The following is a 19,386-nucleotide window of genomic DNA, read 5'->3' on the forward strand; positions in this document are numbered from 1 at the left end:
CCTTCACTTCTTTCTTCATCTACCATTTCTTTATTGCCATTTCTCTCATTCCCATTTTATGTTGTCTTTCTGTGGCTTCGGCTCTGCCAGAAACTCATTCTGTCCAATGTGGTAGCCAGTCACGACTGACACTTTTTAAGTGTTCAACAGGAACATCTGGGCAATGATTACTGTATTGCACAGCACAGATTATAGAACACTTTCATTGTCACAGAAAGTGCTATTGGACAGCAATGCTTTATCTAAACAATTAACTTTTTCTTCTACACCTTGGGGTGAAGAACACTGCTGGGTAAGACAGAACAATTATGTAGTTGCCGGCACTTGAAACTTCACTGTGTTTAATCTCAATAGTCCTTAAGGATGCCTGGAGCTGTTCTAAATTAGCTCCATCTCCCATCTCCCGCCACCATTACAAAATTTCAACTTTCTCCTCAAAATTACCACCTCACCATCCCCACCATGTAAAGTTTCTTCTTATTAGCAGATGAACTTTCTTTCTTTTTCACTGGGAAAATCTATCATAATAAATGAGAATATTATTAATTCCCTTCTCTATCAGTTACAGTCATCTCTCTCTGTGCTCACACTTTATTTTTTCTTCCTGTTTAAAGCTAATCTGTGCTTAGGATTTATTCACCAGCCAACAAACACTTATTGAGCAATTACTACATGCCAAGCATAATTTAGGTGCTGAAATTTAGTTATTCACAAAACAATGTCTTTACCCCCATTCTAGTGTTGCCAGGTAGACAATAAACAAATATCTCTGACGGTGATAAGTATAATAAAAAAACATTTTAAAGGCTGGGTGTTAGGGAGTGCCAGTTTGGAGTCAGTTGCTATTTGACATTGAGTGGTCAAAGAAAGCCTCATCTGAAGACAACTGACAAGAAGGTCAAGAAGTTTGCTGAGGGAATGTCTGATGAAAAATGATGAGATTCCTGGTAGAAGTAGTAATAACTACAAAGTCTCTGGGGCAGATGTGGGCTCAGTATATTGGAGAGCTCTGAAGGGGACCTATGTGAGTGGATTATGGAGTGAGAAGAGTACAGAGAAGAATATGTGATAGGAACAGAGGCAATTCACATAGCTCCTTTCTGACCACAGTAAGGACCTTAAGGTAGTCAAGAAGCCATGGGAGGGCATGGATAGATAAGGGACCTCAACTGATTTACATTGTTTTAAAGGTTGCTTTGAGTGTTGAATTATGAACATTCTATAGGGGCAAGGATGGAATAGGAAGATCTGCTAGGTGGATATTGCAATAATGCAGGTGTGGTGGCAAATTTAATTCAATGGGATGGCGAGTTGGCCAAAGTGGCAGTGATGGGGGTGGTAAGAAGCGGTCTGAATATGGATCTATTTTGAAATCAACCCAGACTTTCTTACCACTGCAGGAAACTTGCTCCTTTTGTGGTAGCAAGGCTTGAGCTAATTGCTTCCTAGGACGGTTGAAAGTTATTTACTTCCCCTTACGTCCTGCCAACCAATCAAAATACACTTTCCTTATACAGAAAGAACATGCAAGTCTGCAACTATATGGAAGTATAAGATGTGTATAAAAGAGAAAGCCCCACTGTGATCGAGGCTCAGCCTTTGGATGTGAATCCGCTGAGCTCGTGCCGGCAACAATAAATGCTACTTCCTGCTTATTGCCTCGGTGTCTCATCTATCTGTCTGAGTGTCCTGCAACACTTTCTCTTCTCTTGTAGCTTGTAAGTTATCTTTGTTTTGGGGAACTTACCCTTAGTCCCCTCACTGAAATTTGCCCCTAATCATGAAGCTGACTTGCTTGGGCTGGAACCAGCACCAATTCAAACATTGTCAGATCTATTAGCCATTTCTGTTTTTGTTGTACTTGACTATATCATATGACACTTCAAAACTCTCACTGTGCTTGGCTTCCTTGATAACGCTCCTGCTTGTTTGCCTCCTACACATCTGGCTCCATTTTATAGTTCTTCATAGGCTTCTCTTCCTCCACTCACCCCTTAAATATGAGGCTTCCTAAGACTCTGACCATAAGTTTCTATTCCTCTTATGCTCTTTCTTTTCCCTGGAAGATAATAGCTGCTATAATAGATCCCAAAATATATGATGTCTAAAAATCAATGGAAGTTTATTTTTCACTCAAGCAACAGTATGAAATAAATGTTTCTAGTTAGCGGTATTCTAAAACTCAAATTCTAACCCAGAGACCAAGATACTAGATCACTATCAGATCCCAGAATGAGGATGATAACAGACCACTGTGGAAGAATTTTTAAAGTTGATATCTGAAAATAGGTTCTGTGATTTTTAAAACCCCTAATGGATGTTGAGAATACAAAAGTTTGAGAGTGGAGAGGAAGGGAAGGATTTGTGAGAAGCCTTCAGGAAAAGCACCTGCCATGTGAGTCCTCCACCCCCAAGGGGGGACTGTTAACCTTCTTTAACAGGAGTGAGAAAATGTAGGCTTCCACACTGCTCCCTGCAATTGGGAGATACTGTATAGTGATCCTAAGCTCATGCCTGAAAAATGTAAATTGGTCAATGGCAAGACAGAGAAAAAAGTAGGTTATGTTTGTAAAGGAACCATATTCCTACCAATAGTGGGCCAGAAATGCATGAACTTCTTGGGCACCTAACATGGTCTCTTTGGGAAGGAGAGTAGGCCTGGGGCTGTTTTAAGTCCTGCCCAAGAGGATGACCTGGGAGGAGGATATAACAGAGAGAGTCTATATGTTGTAGACTCTGGAGAAGCAGGGCTTGAGTAGGGAGCAGCTAATCAAAAGAGGGTCATGACCTGTGTCAGGGCTACTATAAGAAAAGGGACAAACAAAGTGGGAGCAGCCAGGTGAAAGAAGGCTCTTGTTCACAACATGGCAGTTGCAGGTAGAGGACTCAAAATGACCCGGAAACTCCCACAAGGGAACATGTCACATGTAAGCATCTGCCAAGCCCAGAGTTCATGAAGCAATTTCAGTTTTCTCCAAGATTTGTTAGTGATGGCACAGACTCACCTCTAGAGATGGGGGCAAAGGATTTATCATAGGTGAGAAAAGAAAATGAAGAATAAGAGCAGTAAATGTGGAAATAAAGAATGAAGTACACGTAGCATACAAAAGAAAAAGGCTTCAAACTTTGCAGCATTTTTCTAATCTAGTTAATTCCAAAGCCAGGGAACAAACTGAAATTTTAAAGAATATTTCTCCAATAGAAAGTGATGTGCTCCCAACTTGGCAGAATGGGCTCTGGTCTCAGGGTTACATTGAAAGCTCCTGCTTATGGCCTCAGCTCTTTTCCTGGGTTCCAGAGACCATCAGCACTCAGCTCCAACTAAAGATTTGAGACTAGGATTTTAATGGTGTTCAGTAAAGTAGAAAGGAAGATAAATGAGCAGTTATCTATTATTTGGCGGCTAATAGTAGGCCTCAGTTGTCTTATCCTGTTCAAAAAATGAGTTAAAAGAATAGAACAGTGACATAGATCTTATGCATAAACCACGCAACTAACAAGAAGGAAACCAACAAAATAACAAAGAAAGTTAAAAAGTACACCCCAAAGTTAAAGACTTGTTAAATCAATAATTTATACCTTCAAAAAAATTATAAACAAATTAGAAATTTGACAAAAAAATTGTCAAAAATAAAAAAAATTCTGAGATGAGGAAAGATCTCTCTATTTCTGGAAGAACATAAACTGGTTTTCTTTGAATGATTAAATTTCAGAGCATTTATTTTTACTGCCTTCCTTTCTTCCCTCCCTTCATTCTTTCTCTTCTTCTTTTACTTCCCCCTTCCATAGTGTTCACATTTTTACAATGAACATCTATTATTTTTGTAATCATAAAATCCTTTTTAAATTAAAAATATTGTTTAATAATATGCTACCATTCAATGACAAACTGTGAGTAACTATAGGTAGAGAAACCTAGAATTATCTACAGTTGTCATAAATTCCTGACACTAAGAAATGATATTTTAATCAAAGTAACTGTTGGGTATAGACTTGAGTCAGATACATAAAAGGGCCGGAGATAAAATGGAACTAAAGTTTAAAATGTAACAATATGTAAAAAGGATCATACACAATAATCAAGTGGGATTTATTTCAGGGATGCAAGAATAATTCAACATCTGTGAATTAATCGATGTGATACACAACATTTAAAAAAACAAAGGATGAAAATTACATGAACTATCTTAATAGATGCAGAAAAAGTATTTGATAAAATTCAACATCCATTCATACTGAAAATTCTCAGCATACTAGGTATGGAGGGAATTACCTCAACATAATAAAGACCATATATGACATACCCACAGCTAACATCAGATTTACGGTGAAAAGCTAAAAGTTTTCCTCCAACGTCAGGAACAAGACAAGAATGCTCGTCCTCACCACTTTTATTTGACATAAGTGGAATTCTAGCCAGGGTAATTAGGCAAGAAAAAGAAATAAATGGCATCTAAATTGGAAAGGAAGAAGTAAAACAGTCTAAGGTGACCAAGGAGACTGTGCCCTGGGCCTTACAGGATACCTACTACATCAGCCCACTCTACCAAGATGTGGAGACATAGCAGCTCTACCTAATACATAGAAACAAACACAATGAAGCAGCCAAAATGAGGAGACAAAGAAACATGTCCCAAGTGAAAGAACAGAAGAAAACTCCAGAAAAAGAACTAAACGAAATGGAGATAAGCAATCTACCCGATGCAGAGTTCAAAACATTGGTTATAAGGTTGCTCAATGATCTCAGTGAGAACTTCAACAAAGAGATATGAGACATAAAAATGGAGTTAGAAAACATTAAAAAAATTTAGAAATGAAGACTACAGTAGAGAGAACCAACAGTAGATTAGATGAAACAGATGCTCAAATTAGCGATTTGGAAGATAAGGTAGCAGAAAACACCAAATCAACAGCAAAAAGAAAAAAAAAATCCAGAAATACGAAGATAGTTTAAGGGGCCTCTGAGACAACAACAAACAAATCAACAGTTGCATCATAGGGGAAGAGAGAGAACAAGGAATTGAAAAACTATTCAAAAAAATGACAGAAAACTTCCTTAATCTAGTGAAGAAAACAGACACATCAGCCCAGGAGGTACAGCGAGTCTCAAACAAGATGAACCCGAAGAGGTTCACACCAAGACACAAAAGAGAATTTTAAAAGCAGTAAGAGAAAAACAATTAGTTACCTACAAGGGTGCTTCCATAAGTCTGTCAGCTTATTTCTCAATGGAACCTTTGCAGGCCAGAAGGGATTGGCAGGAAATATTCAAAGTGATGAAAAGCAAGCACCTACAACCAAGATTACTCTACTCAGCAAAGCTATCATTTAGAATCGAAGGACAGATAAAGAGTTTCCCAGACAAGAAAATCCTAAAAGAGTTCATCACTATCAAACCAGTATAAGAAATGTTATATTTATAAAAATATATGTAATATATAATATTATATATCATATAACAATCTATAAATGCTATATATTATAAGAAATGTTAAAGAGGCTTCTTTAAGAAGAAAAAGAAAAAAGATTTAAAATATAGATAATAATATGGCAGTAACTACATATATATCAACAATTATCTTAAATGTAAATAGATTAAATGCTCCAATCAAAGACATAAGAAAACAATTCTTTTACATATGCTGCCTATAAGAGACTCACTTCAGATTGAAAGATACACTTAGACTGAAAGTAAAAGGATAGAAAAATATTTCATGAAAATGGATAGTAATACTTATACCAGACAAAACAGACTTTAAAACAAAGGCTATAGCAAGAGACAGATAAGGACTCAGTAATACCACTTCTGGATTATTTATCAGAAGAAACCCAAAACATTACCTTAAAGAGTCATGTGTCCCACATGTTCATTGCAGCATTATTTACAATAGCCAAGATATGGAGGCAACCTGGATGAATGAATATGAACACATATGCAATGAAATATTACTCAGCCATAAAAAAAGAAGTACAAATTAGTAGTTGACAGATGGTCACAGGGATAGGGAACACAGCATGGGGAATGCAGTTAGCATTAATGTATAGGCTAGGTGGAGAGTCAAAAGAGAGAAAGAGCAATTAGGGGAATCATTTTATAAACTATAAAAATGTCTAACCAATATACTGTATACTTGAAACATAAAATAAAATTTAAAAAAATGAATGAAACCTTGTCATCTGGAACAACAAGGATTGACATAGAAGGTATTTTGCTGAGTGGAATGTCAGACAGAGAAAGACAAATGCCATATGATTTCATTGATAAGTGGAATCTAAAGAACAAAATAAATGAATAAAAAGAAACAAACTCATAGATACAGAGAACAATTTGACGGTTGCCAGATGGAAGTAGGGGTTAGGGACATGGGTGAAAAAAAGGAGAGGATTAAGGAGTATAAATTTGTAGTTGCACAATAGTCATATGGATATAAAGTACAGTATAGAGAATACAGTCATATAAAAATGTTGTAATAACTATAGGTAGTGTCAGATGGTTTCAAGATTTATCAGGGCAATCACTTTGTAAGTTATATAAATGTCTAATGATTGTGTTGCACACCTGAAACTAACATAATATTGTATGTCAACTGTAATAAAAAATAAAAAATTATTTAATAAAACTATATTATGGAGCTATAGTAATCAAATAGTATAACGTTAGCACAAAAACAGATACATAGATCCGTGGAACAGATTAGAGAGCCTAGAAATAAACCCATGCATGTATAGTCAATTAATTTACAACAAAGAAGCAAGATTATACAATCAGGAAAGGACAGACTTTTCATTAAATGTTATTGGGAAAACTGGACAGCCACATGCAAAAGAATTAAACTGAATTTCTATCTTATACCATATACAAAAATCAGCTAAAAATAGATTAAAGACTTGAACATAAGACCTGAAACTGTAAAACTCCTAGAAGTAAACATACAGGATAAGCTCCATGACAATAATTTTTTTGATTTGACAACATAAGCAAAGGCAACAAAAACTAAAATAAACAAGTAGGACTGCATCAAATTAAAAAGCTCTGTGCACTAAAGGAAACCATCAACAAAATGAAAAGGCAACTTATAGAATGGGAAAAATATTTGCAAATCATATATCTGATAAGGGCTTAACATCCAAAATATGTAAAACTCATACAGCTCAATAACAAGAACGAGATCCGATTTGAAAATGGGCAGAGGAACTGAATAGACATTTTTCTGAAGAAGATATACAAACAGGTATATGTAAAGGTGTTCGACATCACTAATTACCAGAGAAATGCAAATCAAAACCACAATGAGATATCACCTCACACCTGTTAGGATGGCTATTAACAAAAAGACGGGAGATAACGAGTATTGTCGAGGATGTGGAGAAAAGGGAACCTTTGTGCCCTTTTGGTAGGAATGTAAACTGGTGCAGTCACTATGGAAAATAGTATGGAAGTTCTTCAAAAAATTAAAAATAAAACTACCATTTAATCCAACAATTCTACTTCTGGATGTATATCTGGAAAAAGGTATCTGCATTTTCGTGTTCATTGCAATGCTATTTACAATAGTCAAGACATGAAAACAACCTAAATGTATATTGACTGATGATGAGTGCATAAAAAATTATTAATCTGTTGTGTATATACAATGGAATATTATTCAGATATTAAAAAGGAAATTATGCTATGAGCAACAACATGCATGGAACTTGAGGGCACTATGTTAAGTGAAATATCAGACAGAGTAAGACAAATGTCATATGATTTCACTTATATGTAGACTCTAAAAAAAATAGACATAGATACACAGAACAGGTTGTTTGGCAGAGGCAGGGAGTGGGGGTGGGTGAAATGGGTGAAGGTGGTGAAAAGGTGCAAACTTTCAGTTATAAGATAAATAAGTTCTGGAATGTAATTTATAGCATAAACATTTTTTATTAAAAATATATGTTAAAAGATCAATATTAAAAACAGAAAAAATATAAATGAAATAGAATAGAAAGCTCAGCAATAGATAACAGATAAATGGAATGAAGTATAATGCTTATATTTGTACACATTAGTCAGTGATAAAAATGGCATTCCAAAAGGAGAAATTGATAAATAATGCTAATTAAATCTTTGGAAACAACTTTTAAAAGTTACAGTTTTTTCTTGTTCTGTATGTCAAAATATATTCCAGACATTTTGGAATAAAGAATAAAATGACAAAAAATATTTAGAGGAAAAAGTTGGTGAGTATCTTTTTGATTTCTTGATGGAGAAGAAGCCTCAGCATAAAGATAAATAAATATTCCTAGTTTAGTCTACATGAAAATGCAAACTTTCTTTGTTTAGAAACCTTATAAACAAAATTAAATGGAAAAGAACAAATGGGGAACAATTTAAAATAATATCTGGCAGACAATAGGTTAGGGCTTTTTTAATATAAGAAGTTCTCATTAATAATATATTTCAATATAAATATAATGTAAATTGTATGTAATGAAATTTTATTTAAAATATAAAACTATATAAGTATAATTTTATAAATAAAATACTTAAACAATGGGCAAAGAATATAAGCAGATAATCAAAATAAAGTGTAAATGGATAATAAAATGTTTTATCTTAGCTAATAATTTAAAAATATTAGTTAAACCATATGCCACATTTTTACTTGGGGAAAATCTATGATAACATTCAGGCCAGAACATGGGGAAAGAGCCAAGCCCCATCACTATTGGTTATAATGTAAATAGGCAAAAACTTTCCAGAGGGCAATTTGGCAATATATATGAAGACCTTAAATATGTACAAATTCTTAAATCCAATAATTCAACTTTTAGGACTTTATCTTAAGGAAATAATTGGAGATGCACTAAAAATATAAAAATATGTGTGCAATACTATTTATAATTGCAAAATTTTTTAAACAACTTCAATGTACAATAATAATAGACTGGTTTAAAAATCAAGGCACATCTATTTGATAGATTATATCCAGTCATTAATATTTTCAAGGACTAATTGGGCCATTTAAAATACTCACCATATAATGATGTCTCACTTTCTCTGGTGGTCATTCCATTTCTAGGTCTCCCAGAAATTTGTATAGAAGTTGGATATACAGTCTTAAATGTCCCTTTAAGAATTTCCTCTGGTCACACTCTTAAAGTGTGGCAGTGCTCTGTCATCCTTTTGCCCGATGACTTGTGCTCTGTCATCCTTTTGCCCTGGTTTCACCCAGGCAGCTGCTAGAAATCGGGAATACCTCCCTCTTCATTGAAGAAAAGTGAGGCAAAATATGATTCCATTCAGTGGCTGTGTCTTACTGTCCAGAGACAGATTCATGGAAGTAGACAAATTCATACCTACAATCTAACCTAGCAACCAGACTCTACCTGAACCCCTACTTTGCTTCTTAAAAATTACATGCTATTCTTCATGGTATCAGTTAGGGGGCAGCAGAAATCATGGCTTCCTTTGCTGTCTAAAGGATGCTTTCAATTTGGAGATCTTAAAGTTGTTATGTATTGTATTTAAATATTACTTCATATAACCTGGTCTGGTAGTTCCTTCTTGCACCAGCTGATGATTTTTGAGAGCCAACCACTCACCTAGTAAAGTGCTTATAATTCACTACTGAGCGAACGTGAACCCAAGTAATAAATTATCCTGTGTAATTACTGCACTCTGCCTTAGCTGAGCCAGTTTCATCACTATCTAAATATTACAAAGCCCCAGACTTCTCTTTTGGTCTGACATTCTGTCTCTCACACATGCTTAAGTAAGCAGCTTTATTTTGACTCCTTAACATACCTTAAGGATGGGACTGCAAATAAAGGGATGAGTGAAGACATCTATAAAATTGCTTCTGCAAGGGCTACAAGATGCTGGTTTAAGAGGATGAACTATAAGCTCAGCCTGTGGTAAAACTTTTTTTCCTGATATATATACATTATGGAGATGCTATTTTTTCAGCTATTTACCAGATATATAAAAGCGGTGAATGCTGAATTTGAACCTGGGCAGTCCAGCTGCAGGACCCACACACTTAACTACCACCTTTAAGTACATCTTTAAATAGACTTTCTCACATTTCAGATTCCTGGGGTGCAGAGCCTGTACCCTTGGTAACCATGAAGCTGTGTCCACCCAGATTATTTGGGTTCTCTTCATGATGGGCTGTCCTCTCCAGTCAAATGCCACCAGGGCCAGAGTAAACCAAGAGTCATTTGGGATGCTGTGGTTCTAGAAACTGCCTCCATCTCAAGTCCAGGAAGAAGCTGTTTTGAGGAAGACTTGCCTCTTGGGACAAGGACTGTTGGTGAGATTTGGCCTTTATATGCCTCCATCTGAAAACTAAGGTTTTCTATGAGAATTTGGATTGAAGTTTAGAGATGATTGCTCAGAGGGGGAAAGTGTGAAATGGTAATCGCTTTCATATGACACTTGAGAAATGTTATAATAAAACTGAGTAAATTGTAGTATGAGTTAGCCAGTCCTTTGCCTAATGATGTCACCCACTTTCTGCTTCCTCCAGCCTATGATTAATAAAAGGAGGATTATTACAGTAACTCACTCCTAGTGGGCAGCAGTGACGTCAGCAGCAGCTGAGCAAACTGACTACATTTAGTCGTGCGTGTGTATGTGGGCATTTTTTTCCCCCTGTGACTAACATGAAGCTAACAGCATCTAATAAAACAAAAGCTCCCTGAAATTTGAAGAACTTAATGGGTGAACTCTTTTCTACAGGGAGAACCATTTTAATTATTCTCATTTCATAGTTAAATGATGTTGGAATTGGCCAAAATTACATGATTAGATTTCTGCCCCTGTTCATTAAGTCATCACGAATTAACCCCTGGCCTTTGGGAGGGAGGTTTTCTGAAACTTTTTTCCTTCTAATAGAATGGCTCTTCATTTATCATTCTATCTCATCTTTAAAGAGGAACTCAGTGAGTATTAAGAATAGAGACTGTGGCCATAAGTTATTTTTTTACAAGTTCAAGACTAGTTGTAGAATACAGTAGCTCCAGTTAAACACTCAGAATATTATGTTTAATTAGTTTGCTTTTCCAAGCTGATAAAAACTAAGAGAAGTCCTGCTTGCTATTTTACCTTTGCAAGCTTGACCTTCCTAAAATTAGAGTGCAGCACCGGGAAATACTTACTAACCGAGATGAGCCACTGCCAGAGCATGCTCTCAGTGTATGTGAGAGTACACAGGTCCTGGAACAATGGTGTACCGTGGTGTAGCCTGAAAGCACCTCAGAGGGCTCCAAGAGGCCGGAATCTTTGGACTCTTTCGATCAGTTCATGAGGAAGACAACAACTTACTGATAAATCACACACACACACACACACACACACACACACACACACACGACTGCCCCCAGCTTATTCTGCTTTCCCTTCTGAAGCTATAATTTGGGAACAGGTTGTGGGACAACTGTGTGGATAGGCGAATCTGGATTTCTGCCCCTGTATCTAAGTCCAGTGGAATCTAGATGCTAAACCTATATGTCCTCAAGTCAGTAACATGGCACTTATTACCCAAGGGAATCCAGGTGAGAAAAATGATTACAACAGCTGTTATATGTTCTTTTGTGAGTACTTCTCTTAATCTTCTAAAGCAATAGGACAATCAACTGCTATTGCAGATGTTTCCTGATTGAATTAGAACTTAGCTATGATAATCAATTTTAAAATACATGTTGATCAGGAAGGACTTAGAGGGTGTAATTATTAATTTGAGTTAGTGCTGTCTTTTCTGCAATATATGTTTTCCTATGGAGGTTAGAAATGATTATTTCTCTCTATATATTAAAATTTTCACAAGTACTAAATAGTTACTTCTTGGGAAGAAATCCCGGCATTTCTGAATCATTTGGAAGTTGACTGAGGCCTTTGGTTCCAAAATGACCATTTACCTGAGGAGACTGATTCACATGTTGGAGTCAATGAGATGGCGTCAGAGTCTAAGACATTCCTCTCATGGCTCTCTTCATTTTATAACAGTTTCTGACCGACCTCCTCCTTCTGAATGATCCAGGTCACTCAGAAACTAAGTGATGAGTCAAAGAAGTTGACCTCATCATGCAGAGGATGGCATTTCACGTGTAATAACCAAGTTTGATCCAGGCAACCCCTTTTGTGTGTTTCACCAACATTCATTGGTTATTATTACTATTTTTCGTGATGTGGGCCCTTCATAATAGTCAGCCAGTACTCACAGGAAAGCAACATCTAAAGGGGCATGGCCTTCTTTCAATAGTCATACCACTTCCTTTGAAAGAGGAAGTTTGGAGAATAAAATCTTGCTTGGAAGATGCACTAGGATTTAGCAATGCACTCTGTTTTATCTCTGGATATCGATAGTGTGTCATTTCACCTATTGTATTAAACAAATAAAATCAAGCTACATTATATTGGCTTGCTCTGAGAGAAAGACATGGTAATCTCTCTTTTGTGAATTTTACTTTAGAGAATTCTCTATCGCATGGATTTACCTTATACTGAATTGCTAAAATGAATAACTTATTCCTCATCCACTTACTCTTTTCCATGAGTTTGTTGCCTCCTAACAACTTGGGTATGGGCTAGCTCATCTCATTTTTTTGCTGGTCACCAAGATTCTGCTTTTGGTTAGAACACAAAGCCAACAGGAAATGTACTGAGGCTACACTGGAAAGCTGGTTGGGACAACAGTAACATTGTTGAAGAGGTATTCTTACTGTGTCAGTGTCTGCTGTGTGGTGTGGGCCTCCACTAATCAGGAAGCACAAGACACAGGAGGAGGCAGAATCATTAGAATTATTAATACTTTACATAGTTGCCAAGGCCCCTTGGAGCATGGATGGGAAGAGAATTAGATGAAACTTTAAAATTATAACTCTAAAGCAGGGTTTCTCAACTGTGAAACAAACAACATTTGGCCTGATAATTTTTCTGTTATGCTGGCTGTCCTGTGCATTGTAGGATGTTTAGCAGCATCCCTGGCCTCTACCCACTAGCTACCAGTAGCACCTCCCCATTTTGTTATGCCAAGCAAAAATGTCTTCAGACATTGCCAAATGTCTCCTGGGAAGCAAAGTCACCCCTGTTGAGAACCACCGCTCTAGACTGAAGGATAATAGTTTATTTACCGTTTTTTTTTTCCCCCTTTAAATTTCCCTAGTCATTTTTTTCCTAGCACCTGGATTCCCCCTGTTCAGATAAGGCATTTCCAAATTCTTTGAACACACTGCACTTATACATAGTACAAGGTCTTGTGGGATATTCTGGTAATTTTCAGAGAAATGTGAAATTTAGGAAGACAATTTTGGATTAACTATTTCTGACTTTTGTTTTCATATGAATTCTGGAGGAATTTTAATGCATCTTTGTGTGCGTGTGTGTGCGTGTGTGTGTGTTTAGCTCCATTCATTGATTTAACTTAAAAGCAAACAGCTTCCCAGTTCAATTTTGAATATGAAATGCTGACGGTTCTTTGTCCCAACTATGTCTACCTAATGTACAGCCCAAGTGATAGGCAGGCTCTGGCTGTCCAGGAAACAGGCAGAATTTGCCAGCCCATATTCAACCTAAACTGTTTGAGTTGACTCCGGAAATCTTGCTGCAGTAAATATCACTCTGATCCTGCCCACGTTTTCTGGATTCTGAGCTGTATCTCAAGGAAGTCACTGCTCCCCAACTAGGCAAGGCTTTCCTGCCTTGAGCCCAGAATAACACATCAGCTGTTGTGAACACCTCGAGTCCTTTTGATTTCTCTCCATAGTCACGTTTTATGTTCAGTTTCCAGACAGGATGAACCAGAAATCATGCTTTTTTGGAAACAGATTTTTCAAAGGAAGGAATTAAAACACCCTGAGTTGTCAGCAGCTTAGTCCATACTCTGAACTCCCAGCTTCATGCCATTTCAGCTGAATCAGATGACAACTTCCCAGTCACCTGCTAGGGGTGTTCACGTCCCCTGGCATGTATTTTTCACTGAATAACAGCAATGCATGAGCTACAGCTAAAATAACAGAGCCATGAAAAACAGTTCCTTTTTCTAGGGCTGTCTCCTTATTCCAGGACTAGTGAGCAAAGAGACCAATTAATAGCATGGATGGAAGCCGAAGGACATACGGTTTGCTTGAGAAGAAAAATGAACATTCTTGCTTCTTGCTCTATGCCAACTTCGTATGGGGCCAGCTGTTGCCATGGGTAAACACCACTTTAGGTTAGCCACACCCTAAGGTGTATGTCACCACGGGCCACAGGGAGGCACAGAGATGCTGGTCTCTCCCCTGGTTGCATCACTGAGCTCTTATCCTTAAAGGAACTTTGTTTTTGATCGGCTCACTAATTGTGATTGAAAACACCAGCTCCCCAGCAAGGCACAAGCCCTGGAGTTAGCAGCAGCAAGACAGGCCCTAATTGCTCCATTTACATAAAAGTAGAAACATACAACTTCTAAATATAAATCTCTGGCACGTCGTGCATTTTGCAATTACAGTAAAATAAGGTACCACAGCTTCCTTTCCTGAGCCTTGTCGCAGCAAGCTGCTTCGCTGGGTTCTCCTGGGGCAGCTCCTCTAGGCAAGAACAGAGCCCTGTAAATGCTCCAGCTAGGAGTCGGGCGCTTTGTGAAGTGGCCAATCAGGCCGCCTGCACTAGGTGGAAAATGCGGTGGCACCGGGCCACTGTGCTAGCGCAGTAGCTGGTAGGACCCAACTCCACCATGGGATAGGGGCGTCAATACCTCTGTCGCACCTCTGTCCGCTCTGCAGCCGGCCCGCAGGTTCCCATCCTGGTGCCTGACATTGGCTGTGCTTTCAGCCCTGGCACTAAGGGCCGGTTCAGAGATTCCCAGATGCACTCACTGAACATGGATTCCCCCCCCCTCCCACCCCCTCTAAATTCTTTAGCTGCCAAAAGGCGGGGGGTGGGGTGTGTGCGTGTGTGTGTGTCGGGGGGAGAGATCAAAAGCAGCTCTGGAAAGAAGTTGCCCTGTTGGTGCTCTGGGTAAAAATAGAGGCGGCCGCTCCGCACGGCTTGGCGGCCGCGTTCTGGCGTGATCTCCGGGAGCTGCCAGCAGGTGTTGCTCAAGGTACGGTAGCAGTCTAGCAGCCGGCCGCAGGGCCGGGGGTGAGGAGCTGCTGGGGGAGGGGGCAGGAAGTGAAAGAGAAACCAAACGGAGGAAGGGAGAGGAGATGCTTGTCGGGAGCTGGGCTAACCAGCTTTCCCTGGACCCTGGAGTTTGGAAGGGGAAAGATCACTCCCAGTCCAGAATATTCGACAGAAGTCAGCTTCCTCTACCACCCCTACCTTAATTTCCAAAGAGTTGAGAGGCTGGGGATTCAGGTGGTGAATTACATCACAGCTGGTGGGCTGACCTGGCAGGTGGGCATCTGATGGCACACCCGGTCTGAGTCACACAAGCAGGGTGGCTCCTCTAGTCAGGTATCTGTAGATAACTGTGACACATGTTTAGAAAGGCAACTCAGAAATGGATCCCACTTTATAGATGAGAACACTGAGGCCTGAGGGTACATGGTTAGTAAACAGTGGGGCTTGGGTCTCATTCGGGTTCATTGTGTGCCCTCAAACTCGTGAACATGGTGGTATTTCCAGAACACCAGGATTCATGCATGTGGGAAGAGGTGAGTTTAGATGCCCTGAGAGCCATTGCTTTTGTCCTCAAGGGGCTCATCAAATTGGGTGGGGAGGTTCCTTTCTTATAAAGAGATTGAGTCTATCCAAGTCTAAACTGATGATCAGGTGTGGTGTTAGCCAACACTGATCCTGTTTCCATCTTTCCTTCTCAGATTCCTTCTGTTCCTTTACAATTTAATGCTTTAATTTTCTACTTCGTTTCTGCATATACAGTTCTTAGAATACTCTCTACCCCCATATACAGTTTGGTATCCACACATTTTCTGTGTTCAGCCACGGCAGATCCCCTTATACAGAAAAATTTCTGGTGTCCTAAAGGAACCTGCTTAAAATATAGATCAGGAGGCCAGAGCCTCTATATTTTGCATGTGGGCACAGTGAAAAGTTTATTTTATGCATGTTAAATCCTGGACACAAAACAACATATCTGGTCATATGGCTTTCATTAGCTCCCAGTTTTGCACATTTTATTCAACTTGTCATGAGGACCCAGCTTATGCTTCAGTTGTACTCCTCCAAACTACCCTTCTCCTCTATTCTTGTCTGAAGAGTCCTTCCTCCTGTGTTATTTCCCAGACCTACTAACACTCCCCTCCCCACGCACAAAGAAAACCCTGACGAACTTAACCCCTATTTGAAGGAATGTTCACGTCTGTTCATTAATTTCATGTCATGTTTGTAAGAATTTAGAAATCATAGGACTCGAAGTTCTGATAAAGAAGAATGATGGATGAGAATCTTTTTTCCTATTAGATTAGGATTCTGAAGACCTGGGAAAGATACTTACAATGTTCACTTGCAGAGAATGACTATTTTCAAAGTTGTTGGTGATAAATGATTTATGAAGCAGGCATTCAATTTCAAGATGTAAAATAATAGAGGAAGTCTGGCGAGGGGAGACCATCATCATATAGGTATACATATTTTCCTATTTTTTCTCACTGAAATATCTTATTTTAAGTAAAATTAGAATACCTATAAAGAGCACTGTGAATTTCATGCCTGTAAGAAACAATAAAATACTTTGCAAATAGAAGCAACTTCATGAAGTAACAGATGTTTTATGTGAAGACATAAAACTGAACCTGAATATAATGAGAAGTGTGTGTGCAAATAGTAAAAGAAAAGTTGGAAGTTGGACACTCGATGAGATATAGCTGCTCGATTCTAGTATTTTTCTAAAAAGTAGTCTAGTTAGTCAGAGGTTTAACTGGCTCAGTGATCACCCAGTAGTGTCACAGCAGCTAGGAAAGGCTTTCCATTAGATAATGATTATGAAATATGTCTCACACTGGAAAAACCAGTCATCTGCTGATGTCATGCTGATTCTAACCAATCCTAAACAAAGCCCCAGCCCTCCTCTGTTTGAGTGGTACCAAAGCGTGAGTGTACAAGTAAGTAGTACAGTATAAAACTTCACAGTGCCAATTCCATGAAGAGGAACTTGTACAGCTCTTACCACACGACACAAGAGGCTGCTGGTGAAAGAGAGAGCACCGGAAAGGTAATGCTTTTTTAACTCTTACTTGTGAGCTATAGTCAGAATGGTTAGAAGGAATTTTACAACTTATTGGTATTTTCATGCACATTGTGATTTGTACCTTTTCATATTATTCAGGCAGGTAAATAGAGCTTTTAATAGTAGAGCATGTAAAAATAGATTGTGTTTATACAACCAGTTCAGCACATATATAAAGTACATATGCCAAAAGAAAGCTATTTTTTGAGTTGCATTTACAATAGTACATTTAGGGAACTCACACATAAATTTAGGGGACACAGAGAGAATCCACATACTGATAAGTTGCACTTATCTAAGTACTACTATTAGGACTCTTGAGTTGTTCAGAGTCATTAAACTTTTAGTTCTATTTCAGACTCTCTTGTAAAACTTAATTGGATTACAAAATGCTTTGGGTACTGTATATGTGACGCCAAATAGCTAGATTATGTTAAGTATTATATTTCAAAGATATTATATTATACATTTATAATGCACATGTCCCCCTTCACCACCCCCCATTAAAAAAATGAGACTTTTTAGTGAATGCTGACAAAGTCTTAACAATAATAGCAGAGTAATTGGTGTTCCTGGAGGTGAAACCCCAAAGCTGATAGATAGCTTATAACACAGAAAGTCTTGCAAGAAGTTGTTTTGGGAAAGGGGGACAGTATATCCAATTTAGAAAAGCATTGTTACCTGTGCAAACTGTAATTTTAACTTAGGGTCATAAGTTTCTCACTTTCCTCCCCTGCCCTCAGGTCTTATGCTTATACTAATGACATTTATTGACTTTCCCCCCCAAACTGTATTGCTTGACTATAATGTTCTGAACACACTAGGTGTCAGATATAAGCTGACTGTATCTACAGAAACTGAGAGGGCTTATGTGTGGGAAAGAAACCCAGAGGGAAGGAAAGCTTTAACAGATGGACCTCTTAAAGATACTTCTGCAAGATAAAAGCAATAAGACAGAAAATGAAAAAAAGGGGTTGGGTGGGGGGTAGGGAGGAGAATAAAACAACTCAGTGGCATTGTTTAGAAATTCACATTTTTCTTTTTCTGTGAACACTGAAATCCATGATGATTTCTTCTGTGCTGTTTCTTTGAGAGAAAAAGAAGCCGTCAAGGGGCCAGTCCATGAACACACTGGTCCAGGATGGGGTGGGGATGGTCTGAAAAACTACCACATGACAGAGAAAATAATTTGCCAATATATTTTAGAGATTCTTTTTCCCATAGGGCCAGTTATTCAAGTCATAAGAGCTCACTATTTATGTAAAATGATGTGGGAAAGGGCAATTAAATTTTGCATTTTATCTATAAAGTCAGGGCAAGTGGTGGTAGGCTATAATTTGTCAGTGTGAGTGTGTGCAGGGCAGGAGGGGCTGGTGGCTAAGGAGAGGGGAAAGCACTGCATATGACAAGAGCATGTAAAATGCTGCCTGCCTGCCTGCCTGCCTGCCTGCCTGCCTTGCCTGCCTGCCTGCCTGCCTTGCCCGCCCGCCTCGCCCGCCTGCCTGCGGATCTTTCAGTGCCCACCGGCATTTTATAGCTGGGAAAAGTAGAGTATGCCATATGACCCCAGACAAAAGTTCTGTTGCCCTCCCCTAAGATTGCCAGACGGTGATTACTACTCTAAACATTTAAATATGAATGAATGGGGAAACAAAGATATCCAGGATTTCCTCAGACCAGAAAAATTGACTGGCCCTAGCAGCACAGTGGGCCTCTGGCCTCTCTACCCATCCTTCCAAACTAGTTTCCAGTCCTCCAGGACCCCAAGCCCCACCTTACAGGCAGGTGGGCTTTGAGACAACTAGGACTGTGGCTGGGGGAGCGGGTAGAGGGGCAGACCATTTCAATCAAGTCATCCCTGCTGATTTAGACAGTGCATTTACTTGGGGTTTTCTTTCCCCTCCAAAAGAGGAAGAAGGTGAAGCAAGGGGACTGGGCAAAAGCAAACAACAACAACGACAACAACAATAAAAACCAGTAGAACAAAATTAGAATGATTTCTTTTAGAAAGGAAAGTAGAACTCCAGAGAACGGTGGGTGATATTTGAAGAGAGGTGTGTGTGAGGGAGCAGTGAGCAGAAGGAAAGCAGCCTGTCAGAAAACGGGCTGTCCCTCCCCTTCCTAATCACAGCTTTTACTCACAAGACAAACTCCCTCCCTCTCCCATTTACTCACTCACTTAGGGCCAATCGTTCTCTCTCTCCCTCTCTCTCTCTCTCTCTCCCTCTCTCCCTTT

The sequence above is a fragment of the Pteropus medius genome, unplaced genomic scaffold (genome assembly GCF_902729225.1).
Source record: "Pteropus medius unplaced genomic scaffold, Ma_sr-lr_union100, whole genome shotgun sequence".
Classification (NCBI taxonomy): Eukaryota; Metazoa; Chordata; class Mammalia; order Chiroptera; family Pteropodidae; genus Pteropus; species Pteropus medius.